The 13,345-nt window shown below is 38.4% G+C and overlaps 1 protein-coding gene across 1 annotated transcript in view; it reads left to right on the forward strand.

Annotated features, from left to right (window-relative positions):
• The window catches only part of COL25A1 (collagen type XXV alpha 1 chain), a 471,130-nt gene that overhangs the window by 8,779 nt on the left and 449,006 nt on the right, over window positions 1–13,345 (forward strand). The gene's annotated exons all lie outside the window — the stretch shown is intronic.

The following is a 13,345-nucleotide window of genomic DNA, read 5'->3' on the forward strand; positions in this document are numbered from 1 at the left end:
CCAGGAATGCCCCAAACTGTGTCTGTTCCTTTGGATAAAAAAATTTTAGATTTTAGAAATTCTAGGCTTCTGGGTTATGTACACAAAGTTTTTATTCTTCTATTTGAAATGTGGTCAGCACATATTTAAGTACAATTTTCACATTTAGGCTAAGTGGCTGAGTAAATGAGATGAATTGTAGCCAGCTCTAGTTTGCACATTATGGTACATTTGAGAGTCAGAATATATCTAACTGGAAGTAGTGGCAGGGGTAGAGTCTATTTTTTCTTTCTTTATCAAAGAGGTCACATGTAAGAGGAGTAAAAGGGGAGGAGGGAAAAGCCACCCACATCCCATAATCTCTTGGAATCATACCGCTTTGCCTTCATTTTGAGTAAGTCTAGTGTTTTAGAGTTCTTACAAGGTAGAGAGAGTCAAAGGAATTCTCCATTATAGCTCTATCTCCAGCGTCCTCTCTGGCCCTTGTAGCAGTGAACGGGAGAACAAAATCTCTTAGGAATCCCTCCTTCAAGTCTGTTACAGGACCAGAGTTGTGTTCTTATTTTTTTTCAACGTTTATTTATTTTTGGGACAGAGAGAGACAAAGCATGAACGGGGGAGGGGCAGAGAGAGGGAGACACAGAATCGGAAACAGGCTCCAGGCTCTGAGCCATCAGCCCAGAGCCCGACGCGGGGCTCGAACTCACGGACCGCGAGATCGTGACCTGGCTGAAGTCGGACGCTTAACCGACTGCGCCACCCCGGCGCCCCGTGTTCTTATTTTTGATTCTTAAGATGCTAGAATTAAATATGCCTGGAAAACTGATACAGTTCTTTCCCAGCATTCCAGGATCTTAGGTCAGTTCCGGCAGCTATCAAAGGTAAGTTGTTTGTGTAACCTTCATAGGAATTATGAAACTCCAATTTATGTCTCAGGGGCTCTAGAATCCAGCTGGTATTTTTTAGATGTACATGATATGACCATAAGGTAAAACATCCACAAAGCACCAACCTTTTGACTTTAAAGTCGTGCTAGAAATACTGGCAAAATCTAGGGTTAAGTGAACTTTGGAATACTAAAAGTCATTTTTTTTTTTTTTTTTTACTGAAATTATTAAGGCTCAAGGTCCGAGAAGATAAAGTTAGAAAGGAAATAAGCTTCTTAAATAACTGCCTTTCTGAGGATGGATACCAATTTGATTGGGGGCGGTCATATGAGTGCAGTGGGTTAAGGATCAGCTGACTCTTGTGGGCAAATCCTGACCCTAACTGCTAAGTGGTCTCATGGTATAATTGTATCCTACTTCCTGAGGGAGTGTGTTGGGAGTGCACTTCTACCAATGTCATTTAGGAGCTTCATGGTTGGGGTTCTGGTTTGTATCTGTGTATCTCTAGGGCTTATTGTAGAATTCTCTACAGAAGATTCTTTATAAATGTTCATAATGATTATAATGGATATCTGTCAACTTGACCTGGTTGAGGACTTTTATTGAGGTTTATCTCTTTACATACACTAATATTCTTATCCCCAGGACTTTTTAACATTTAGCCTGAGGACTTTGTGGGCCATAATATATTAAAGCTAATACAAATCTTGGAGATCAAGTAGTTCAGGGGCTTTCCAATATTTCTTAAAGAAGCTGAACTGTTCAATCTTTTTTATTTATTTATTATTATTATTATTTTTGAGAGACAGAGACGGAGTGCGATCAGGGGAGGGGCACAGAAAGAGGGAGACACAGAACTGGAAGCAGGCTCCAGGCTCTGAGCTATCAGCACAGAGCCCAATGTGGGGCTCGAACTCACAACCCGTGAGGTCATGACCTGAGCTGAAGTTGGATGCTTAACCGACTGAGCCACCCAGGTGCCCCTGAACTTTTCCATCTTATGAGGAAATGTACTACATGAAATTGGATGTAATGTTAGCTACACCTCCCCCATGCTGGCCCCTGAGGTATCTCCATAGGACCTTAGGACTCCATAGAGGATCTATTAGAGGACCTATTAGAAGATCACTGGAAGTCCAATCCCCAGTGTGATATCATCTGCCACGTCTAGCGATACTATATACTTGTTAACACAGAAACTGCCTCCAAAATTCTGTACTTAAAAATATTACTAAGAATGATAGAGGCAAAATTATTTATTAAGAAATGAATAGAATCCAGAAACAACTATTAATGTCATATTGTCTCTTTACTGGGTTGTACTGGCCCAGCAAAGAAGGTATAATAATGGTGGTAGCACAGGAAATCTGGGAAGATGCACTGTGTAACTGAGTATGATCCTGTTTATCAGAAAATCAATATCCCACCTCATGCTTTTTCTTAAAGTCACTCATATTTTAAGCCTTCACATCAGCATATTATTCTTGTTTATTTATAAGTTTTCTGTGTTTTTCAAATTTCTTTCCTTGTATTTTTACTTATTCTTTAATGCTAGGTATTATATTGGGCCTAATCACAAAGTTACAACAGTCCATTGCCTTTAAAAAAAAAAAAATATATATATATATGTAAAGCAGTTGATTTTTTAAAAAGTGTATTTTTTATTTTTGAGAGAAAGAGAATGATCAGGGGAGGGCAGAGAGAGGGGGACAGAGGATCTGAAGTGGGCTTCGTGCTGACAGCAGAGAGCCTGATGCAGGGCTCTACCTCACAAGCCATGAGATCTGAAGCTGACGACAGACACTCAACAGATTGAGCCCCCAGGTGTCCCTAATGCAGTAGTTTTTAAACTAATGGTTAATACTTAGTTTAAGTAGTATATGAAAAATAAGTATCCCTCAAGTACTATATTGTGAGAGAGTTGTTATTAAAGATGTCTCTGGGATCTTTGAGACTTTTTTACTTGATTTTTGTGTGTTAAGCTGATGATGTTTATGTATTAAATTTAAACTTACAGTACAATGAGAATATATGAATTGGGCATTTATGTTTAAATGCTAAAAGGGAAAACGTTAGGAATTAACAATGTTTTAGCCAATAGTGAATGATATGTACAGTGCATTTTACAGAGGAAGTGTAAATCCGGCTGCAATCATAGTGTAACAAGTACTGCAGTTTGACAGACAATACTCTACCTCCGGTGGAAATGCATGTCCACTGTCATCAGCAATGCTGTTGACCGTTTTGAGTAGTGACTCATGGACGGTAGTTTGGCCAAGTACAACACCTTACTCAATTGTCTTATTGGACAGATAATAGAAAGGCACAGCAACTACACAAGTTATTGAGCTTTGGTGAGCAATTTATTTTCTCTTCAACACATAGTCTCAACCTACAGACTTTTGGGAAGTCTTGGAAGAGAAGAATGACTTTTCTTTTTTAAACTGCTTTAGGGGCACCTGGGTGGCTCAATCGGTTAAGTGTCCGACTTCAGCTCAGGTCATGATCTCATGGTGCTTGACTTCGAGCCCCGCGTTGGGCTCTGTGCTGACAGCTCAGACACTGGAGCCTGCTTTGGATTTTGTATCTCCCTCTCTCACTGTCTCTCCCCCCACTCATGCTCTGTCTCTCTCTCTCAAAAAAAAAAAAAATTAAAAAATTTAAGAAAAAAACCCAGCTTTAGTTACCTTGCTTTCTAAGAGAGAACAATTATCAGGAAAGCAGCAAAGATAGAGAGGTTGACCAGGTACTAAAGGCTGGAGAGATCATATATACTAACCAAAGCTATTGTAAGCTGGTTAAAAAGAGGTTTAACTGAACAAATTATATGCTCTACATTTACTTCCCAAACCCTACAGATACGCTGACAACTTCCTAGGAGGTTAAGAAGCAAGACTGACAGTGGTGGCTTAGTACTACTCTACATGTTATGCATCTGGAAGTGTTTAATAAAGGAAAAACTCTAGCATTGAGAAAGTACATCCATAAAGAAAACAGGGCTTTTATGTTCTTGTATATAGTTTCCTTCTGTGCAGTTATTTAATGCTCTGAATTTCAGCTTCTTCTGAGGATACTTCCCTGAATGTTGGCTTGGTTCTGTGATCAAGTTCTATATGAGGAATGCTATGTGTTGGTGGTAAAATATATGTCACCATTTTTACAATATTAAAAAAGAAGTTAAATTATTTTTATGTCAAAACTGTCCTTGAATTGAGAGGTCTGAGGTATTCTTTCTGTTTTCTATGTGTGAGCCCATAACACATTAGACTCAGGATGTGTTTTATTCTTTTAAGCCTTTCATCTATTTGAACAGAAAACTTTTGCTTCCAGTATCAATCCTCAAGAAGGAATCCCAGATAGAGGGATTTTCTAATCAGTCACGTTTGTCCTCTATATTTGAGCATCACCCATCATTTTTCTCATCATTTTCAGTTTTTGTTTTTTGTTTTTTTACAAGTCTCCACTTTTAACAGTGCTGGGCATTTTTAAATAATGTTCATTGAACTCCTGAAAACCAATAGTGAACATAGCAAAAACACCCATAGAGAAATGATGCCCTGTCAGGCTTTCAATGAATAAGCATTTGCCCTGATGTGCTCTGTTGTTGGCAAACAGACTAGACAAGGCTTGTCTTTGGGATGTAGCTATGTATCTATGAAACTACAGAAATAGAGGATCTTCTGTGTTCCCAAATAAGAGTCAGGCCACTCTCCTTTCCATCCTCCCTCCCTTGCCTTCTCTAGAATGAATATAGATTCTATTTTTCTTGCATTCTAATGTTTGTTTATTTTCGAGAGAGAAAAAGAGACAGAGCACGAACAGGGGAGGGACAGAGAGAGAGGCAGACACACAGAATCCGAAGCAGGCTCCAGGCTCTGAGCTATCAGCACAGAGCCTGATGTGGGGCTCAAACTCACAGACTGCGAGATCATGACCTGAGGTGAAGTCGGACGCTTAATCAACTGAGCCACCCAGATGCCCCTTATTTTGCCTCCATTCTATTGGTGACACTCTACTTAGCTTACTGTCCACTTCTAATTTGATCAGTCAGGGACTTTATCACCTTTCAGTCTCAACACCTCTATGCCTTTCCTGGGCAATAGCTGTAGTTATGATTACATTTATTTATTTTTTGAGAGACATAGAGAGACAGAGCACAAGTTGGGGAGGGGCAGAGAGAGAAGGAGACACAGAATCCGAAGCAGGCTCCAGGCTCCGAGCTGTCAGCACAGAGCCTGACACGGGGCTCCGACTCACAAACCGTGAGATCATGACCTGAGTGGAAGTCGGACGCTCAGCCCATTGAGCCACCCAGGCGCCCCAGCTGTAGTTATGATTAAATCCAGCAGTGTAACTGAGGAATTGTCAATGGGAACTGTCAATACTTCTCCCAGATTTCAATAACTAATTGTTTTCTCAAAAATTACTGTTAAAGGTAATTTTCAAAAACGGTACAATTGTGACTTTCATACAGATAAAAAGCGAACATGTGTTAAAGATTTTGCTTAAATCATGAAAGAAGGAACTGATAAGATGTTTTAACTAGTTCAAAGGAGAATTTAAAAACAGATACATTTATAGTCTAGAATATCAAACTTGTTGTGTAGATGGAGGCAAAACTGGACTTTTTCCACTGTGGGGGAAGGAAGTCAATTGCACTCAGTCAGAAAGAATTTGCATGTCTGTGGTAAGATTTATTTTGCTTTACTATTAGTTATCTACAACTTACAGTTTTAAATAGCCCTGAAAGAATCAGAATTAGGTAAGTGGGAAGGATATGCTCTAGACAGTGCATAGTTTTTCACTGTGCTGAGCTGTCAGCACAGAGCCTGACATGGGGCTTGAACGCATGAACCGTGAGATCATGACCCGAGCCAAAGTTGGATGCCTAACCGACTGAGCCACCCAGGCACCCCATAGCTTTGTATACTTTATATACTAGACCCCTGAGGGTTGTGCTGATTGGTAGGTCTATACAACTGGCATGAGTTGCAGAAGTGGCCTTTAAATTCATAACACTGAAGAGTTGTTTAAGGTAATAGACCACTTTGGAAGACTCAGCTTCCTGTGTTTCAGTATCAGTGAGTAGCTTTCACTGATGTTCAAGAGGGAGTTGCTGACCTAACCTTTGTGTTTGGGAATATTATATCCAGGCAATTATATTATTTACATAGGCCACACTTATCCTCTGTGAGCATGTGGTTGCCTGGGGATTTTGTGCCATTTTGGCCATTTTGGCCTTGACTTCAAGTTTGTTCTAGTTTGGCTTTTCCTTGGGCACTCTCATCATATTCATGTGTTGCTGCTTCAGACAACTTGTCTTTAGTCCATACTCTAAGCTTTATTTGCTTATTCTTGGCCAGTTGCCTCTCCTGTTGGACTCTCCCTTGTTTGATCTCCTACTACTTCTACTGCTACCAACTCATATTTACTTTACTTACTAGTAGCCCAGACAGCTCAGCCTCAGCTGCCCAGGTATATGGATACTTTACTCTGCTCCCACCTGTTTCTTTCTTTCTTTCTTTCTTTCTTTCTTTCTTTCTTTCTTTCTTTCTTTCTAACATTTTTTTAATGTTTTTTAATTTACTTTTGAGACAGAGAGAGACAGAGCATGAGCAGGGGAGGGGCAGAGAGAGAGAGAGGGAGATACAGAATCTGAAGCAGGTTCCAGGCTCTGAGCTGTCAGCACAGAGCCCACACCGGGCTGAACTCACAAACGGCAAGATCATGACCTGAGCTGAAGTTGGATGCTTAACCGACTGAGCCATCCAGGTGACCCTGCTCCCACCTGTTTCAGTTGCTAAAACCTTTTGGCTGAGCCCACTGGGATTTTGTCAGAATAGCTGAAGCTGGATAATGGCCCTTCCTATACATTCTAGGAAGACAGTATATTAGAATGGCAGCCAGGGATGGGTGGGGATACATGGAAACTACATGGTTTTTGGTGCTTCGTTGAGAAGCAGTTTGGTCTCATACTACTAGGTAGGGGAGAGAGTTAATTATAAATGTTAAATATTTTATTTATTTATTTTTTAGTGTTTATTTATTTTGAGAGAGAGAGTGCATGCACAGGGGAGGGGCAGAGAGAGAGTGGGAGAGAGAGAATCCCAAGCAGGCTCTGCATTGTCAGTACAGAGCCTGACACGGGGCTTAATCCCAGGTCCCATGAGATCATGACCTGAGCCCAAATCAAGAGTTTGTCACTCAACCGACTGAGCTCCCTAAGCATCCCATAAATGTTAAATATTTTAGATATTAGTATCTAAAAATTATATATTGTGGGTGGTAACTGATCTCTGGTATTACCTAATTCCAGTCAACTATGGCAGAGGTGAAAAGATCATGTATATAGTAGTCTTTTGAGAATCTTTTTGTTCACCTAAATGATAAAGTATTTATTGTGATTTACTGTGGGTGAGACCCTGTGCCATGTATGTTACTATTGAAAGAAATTAGGCTGCAAAGCTCTGGTGGAGGAATAAGGGTGTCAGATATGCAGATTGAAGACTGCAAGAGAAGGAAAAGCTACAAAAGTATAGCCTGTAGCCAACTGTATCTAATTTTAATGGATTTGAGACTACAATGATAATTGTTATTTGAACTCATAATTCCAGTTCATTTACTTTCACAATTTCAAAAATAGCAACATGTTATTAAAGAAGATGGTATTTGAATTTATTTTGCTTTCTTCTAAGAATATTGACTAGTTCTCTAATGTATATAAGGATACTTTGCAGAAATGTTAATGGCACTTCAATTAGATAGTTTTTCTGAAAAAAAAAAAAAAGAAAAAAAAAGATCTCTGTCAGTTGTTAGGTTAAATGCAACAGTTTTAACCCCTCCCCAGGCTACCTTTCATGGCAGTTACTTTTAAGAAGTCTTGCAGACTCCCTTGAACGTCAGTTCAGATTCTATGGTCATATTTCCTAGTGAAGACAGAATCTCTGGGTCTTGACCTGACTCCCTTGGGTTATAAAGAATAGAGATCCACTCAGGTGGCCTTAAGCAATAGTGGTACAGGGATTCTCAACTTGGTCACTATTGACATTCTGGACTGGATACTTCTTTAAATTTTTTAAAATTAAAATTTTTTTTTTTTTTTTTTTTGAGAGACAGAGAGAGACAGAGTGCAAGCAGGGGAGGGGCAGAGAGAGAGAGAGAGAGAGAAGGAGACAGAATCTGAAGCAGGCTCCAGACCCCGAGCTGTCAGCACAGAGCCCAACACGGAGCTCAAACCCACAAACCATGAGATCATGACCTGAGCCGAAGTTGGATGCCCAACCGACTGAGCCACTGAGGCACCTTTGGACTGGCTAATTCTTTATTGTGGGAGGCTGTTCTGTGCATTGTAGGATGTTTAGCAGCATCCTTACTTGGCTTTTACACATTAGATGCCAGTTGCACCCCTTTTATTCTACACCCAGAAATGTGTCCAACATTACCAAATGTCCCTTAGGTGTCAAAATCACCCCTACTTGAGTACCTTTCTTTTAAAAGATGCCCAGTGAATAAGGAAGGCAGGACTAGCAAGAGCTCTGCAGGCTCCCCTGCAAGAACAGGGAAGGAGGGTGATCAGAACTTTCAGGATAGTTAGTTTCCCCTCAGCAGAAGGCATCCAGGGCAGTGCTCTCTGGGCTTAAGAATTTTATCTCTGCTTCTGCTGCCTTTGTTAAGGCTGCATTCCTCTGCTGCTTGTTTGTTGCCTTCTGGTCCAGTTATTGCCCAAGGTCAACCCCTTTCTTTGTGTTTGATTTCACCATTGTTGTTACTATTCTTAAAATAATACCCAGGGCAAGAAATGCAAGAATTTAAATTAAAAATGGTGCACAGCATCCCGTCTCTCTGCAGGAATCCAGTGTTACTGGTTGCTTGCCTTTCCTACACAGATTGATTCACATCATTGTTTTTGAAGGCTGTAGAGTAACTCTGTTGTACAAATGTAACACATTCTATTCATTGAGAAAGCAAATCACTTTTGAAGGTTTAGATGTACCTTCTTATTTCTTGTTCTCCTGTTTCCTGAGGAAGATTCCTTTGATTTCTACTTCTAGTCCACACAACCTCAAGCTGTATTTGAGGGAGTGTAATAAATACTTGTTGACTACATATGTTACTGATGTGGTGTGCTGATGACAAATCTTTAACAACTACTCTCAAAAAAAGTCCTGATTTGTGGCAATTGCAGATTTTTGGGGTGTAAGTGTCCTACCAAGGTTGATTTCAAGTTAACAAAGTGACATTAGGAAGTGATAAGTTTGAGTGTTTATTAACTTTGCTTTAATACAGTTTATTTTATTGTAAGTGTATATAATTAAATTTTTAGCAATAACTGTGTTTAACAGTGGGCTTGCAGAATCCTAAAAATGGAACAATTAGCTCTCCTAACTCAGCTTCTAGCACCCACTGGCTTTGATAGTCTTGTTTCCATACAGAGTATATTGCATTGTTTGGGGTAATGTTCTCTCCAAATGGTAATGCTGCCTCTGATTGTATTCAGTGTTGGGAGGGCCTTTAAAGGTTAGCTAGACTTACATTGCCTTAGGTGCTTGAATTCCCTTAGTGTGTTCTTGGCTAAATGTTTATTCAATTTAGGATTACCTCTGGAATAGACCATTCAGTCTTCAGACTGGCTTGTTAAAAAGCTCATGTTGAAATTTATCTCCTTATGAGCATCCACCATTTTATTTTGTATACCATCCTCACTCTCCATCATAAAAAATATATTGAATACCTCTGTACTATGACAACTTTTCCAATGTTTGAAATCATTTACTGTATTTCCCATTAATATTTTCATTTTTTGGAATAAATGCCCTTAGCTCATTCAGGTATTCCAGTTCGTCTACTTCATTCTTAAAGTGTTGAAAACGGATTTGAATGAAACTCTGATAGCTCGTGACTGGCAAATACAAGAGGGGGAGAGAGGAAAACTTCCCTTGTTCTAGATACTATACTGCCAACTAATACAGCCTAAAATTATAATAATTTTCTTGCTGGTCCCATAATTGAATTTACCAATACTGCATTTAACATTGATAAAAACTTTATTTTTTATGTACGCTGCTGTTAAGTCTTTATGGTACTTTTTTTTTTTTTTTTTGGAAGAGGGAAGCAAATCAAGACTGTATGTTTATTTTCACAAAACCCAGCTCCCACCTTATCAGGATTTGTTAGGCTAATGATTTTTTAAAATAAATTTCCAACTCCTCTTGGCTTAATATGATTTAGAAACTTGATAAACTGACCAACAGTGTTTTTCCTTGATTCTGAACTGAAATGTCTGAGCATGACAAAGTGCATTCAGAGCCCAGTGCCTTTCTAGTAGTCTTTCACTGTAGTTGCCATCAGTCTATTTCTGAACACCTTTCAAGTGTTTCTACCAGCGATCCATCCACTCGCAGCCTTCGTTGTATTGAGTTTGTCCAACTGTATTCCTGAAACACCATTTCTTTTTCACGTTAACAAATTTCCTGAGGAAGAATGTTTTCAAGACAAATCAGATACACACTGGGCTAAACAAATAAGATTTATCCACTGTAGGATTTGTATATTGTGAATCACTAAAATGGGGACTCTAATGTATCATGTTTTATAAACTTGTTTGGTCATGGAACACTTTATTTCTTTTAGATAAAATAGTATGGCTAAAAGTAAATTGTTCTATGTGGGTTGAGGTACAAGGGTGAAATACAGAGGAACTGCTTGGAAGTTTTCAGAACTTTAGCTGAGATTGGCCAACGTTAATTAGGAAAGTGGTTTCCAAGTTGCGGGAGTAGGGTTTGAGGGATGTATAGAAAGGAGGTGGAGGGAAAGAAGGAGAACAAAACATCGTGTAATTGGGGTTACTCCAGGTAGGACTTTAAACTGGAAGGCAAATTAGAATGCCAGGCAAGTAATACAATTGTGTGAAGTTTGTTAGACTAGAATATTCTATCATCAGATTGGAGTGTTAAGAGCCAGATAAAGCATTTAAATGTATTTTTTAAAAGCACTTTGCCAAACAAAGCAAATCTTTGTGTGTTATTTAGTCTGGTCTATGGGCCAGACTTTATGATAGCGGCTACCTAGTTCAGTCACACACAAACTTCCTCTTCTCATTTTTGGAGAAAAATTGAAGTACTTATATTTTATATAAATGTTTTCCTTTTCAATACAATTATTCTGCCTCATTAATGCTGTTTAGTTTTCTTTCTGACACATTTCAGGGTTTGCAGACTATTATTATGTTGATTAACAATATTATATTTTTATTTCCTTAAAAATATGATCTTTACTCTTTGTTTTTTTGATGATCTACCATGGATAGAGCAATCATAATAGAACTTAAATAGTAACTAGACGTAATTAGTTACAATAAATATTTAAGGTATATCAAATCCTTTTTCTAAAAAATGTTTATTTCTGAGAGAGAGAGAGAGAGACAAAGTGAGTAGGGGAGGGGCAGAGAAAGAGGGAGACACAGAATCCAAAGCAGGCTCCAATGTTTATTTTTGATAGAGAGAGAGAGAGAGAGAGACAGAGCGTGAGTGGGAGAGGGGCAGAGAGAGAGGGAGACACAGCATTTGAAGCAGGCTCCAGGCTCTGAGCTGTCATCACAGAGCCCAATGTGGGGCCCAAAGTCATGGACCACGAGATCATGACCTGAGTTGAAGTTAGATGCTTAACTGACTGAGCTACCTCGGTGCATCTATGGTCTACATCAAAGCCTTTTATGTAAAGTCTGCATCAAGTGACCTAATAATATATAGGTAAAATGAATATCCTCAAGACTTCAAAGGTAAATCTGGAATACAGGAAGCTTAGAAAATTTTTTCTCATGAAAGTAGAAAAAATAATTTCTGATAAAGGTAGTATACATTCATTGTGAGTCATGTTATCTGTATGATATTCATATGGGTTTCTTATAATTTAATAATTTCTCTTTTTATACCTCAAGATTATTTTCAGTGCCTTAATAAATAACTTTGCAGTGAATACTCTAATATATAAGTCTTTGTGTGTGCTGCTGATAGTTATTATAAGTGGAATTGATGATTCAAATATCGTATAAACATTTGTACACCCATAATGCATATAGTCAAATTGCACATTAGAGAGCGAATCAAAGTGCTGATCTGTTAGCACTGTCACTGACCTTGTAGGGAGCTCTTGATGGGATGCAATAGAAAGATAGTGTAAGATAAGTATCCTGGGTGGCTCAGTCAGTTAAGCATCTAACTCTTGATTTCTGCTCAAGTCACGATCTCACGGTTTGTGATTTCAAGCCCTGCTTTGGGCTGTGTGCTGACAGCATGGAGCCTGCTTAGGATTCTCTCTCTCCCTTTCTCTTTGCCCCCCTTTCTCTCTCACAAAATAAACAAATAAACATTTAGATAAAAAAAAGGGTAGGATAAGGAATTAGCAAATGATGTTTAAGAATATTTTAAACTTTTCTTGATTCTAATAAATACTTAAGTGAACTCTTTTCAGAATTCCTTCAAAGTCTGTTAATTTTTTCACTCTTTAGCTCAAATCAGTAATGTTTTGGTGGACCATGTTTTCACAATCTTTTTTTTTTTTCCTTTCATTTAATGAATGAACTTTAATTTTTTTTCACACTTCTGGCTCCTGGTTCAGTTTTTGTGCTATAGAGAGAAAAACTATGGTAGTCTCCTAAGTACAAAAGAGTATTATAATTATAATAATCATTCTTAAAACACTTATTGTATTCTTGAAGCTTTGTCCTGAAGGCTTCGAAGAAACTTTGGTTTCTGTTGCCCTTATTCTTTGGGGAGCTGGATTTAAAACCTAGCCAGAAATCCATCAACATTCTACTGTATTTTTTGGAGTAGCTGAAGAATTGCTTAGTTTGAACTTTAGTGTTCACATAAAAACATGATTTCACTGAGAGATGAACTAACTAGTTTTAAAAACATGAAGCAAAATATGATTTAACTGTGTGTGATTTGTCAATTTCCCCATTTGGTTGGTTTTCTGCTGCCTGCAAGATGGCATATTGACATAACCCATAAGCTCAGCTGGGAGAATTTATGATAATATTAATGACAGTGGATTTGACTGTAACTTAGAAAGAAAAATCCCTGTTTTAAGGGTTTTCAAAGAAGTGAGGTGTTTCCAAGGAAGAAAGTTTAGTAGTGTGATTTAGCACACTGCTTTTATTGCTGTAAAATAAAGCTATAGTCTTAAAAAAAAACACCCTCTGGAGTTCTCTTTACATTAGTGGTAGGTACTCCTTATTAATTAGCTGGATATAGTCTTTTAAACCAGTTTCTTTTTGGGGGGTAATAACTGGATTAATAACCATTATATAACCATTTAAGAACTTAGAAGTGGCTTTTTCTGTTCTTGAACTTCCTGCTTGTAAAATATGATTTTGAACAGATTATTGGTAGTAAACCCACCTTTAAGTTGTCCCTTTAGGTCACAACCAGCTCATAATCACATGCTTTCTAGAATGAACCATCTGGCCACCTACACAT

Source organism: Prionailurus viverrinus, chromosome B1 (genome assembly GCF_022837055.1).
Source record: "Prionailurus viverrinus isolate Anna chromosome B1, UM_Priviv_1.0, whole genome shotgun sequence".
Classification (NCBI taxonomy): domain Eukaryota; kingdom Metazoa; phylum Chordata; class Mammalia; order Carnivora; family Felidae; genus Prionailurus; species Prionailurus viverrinus.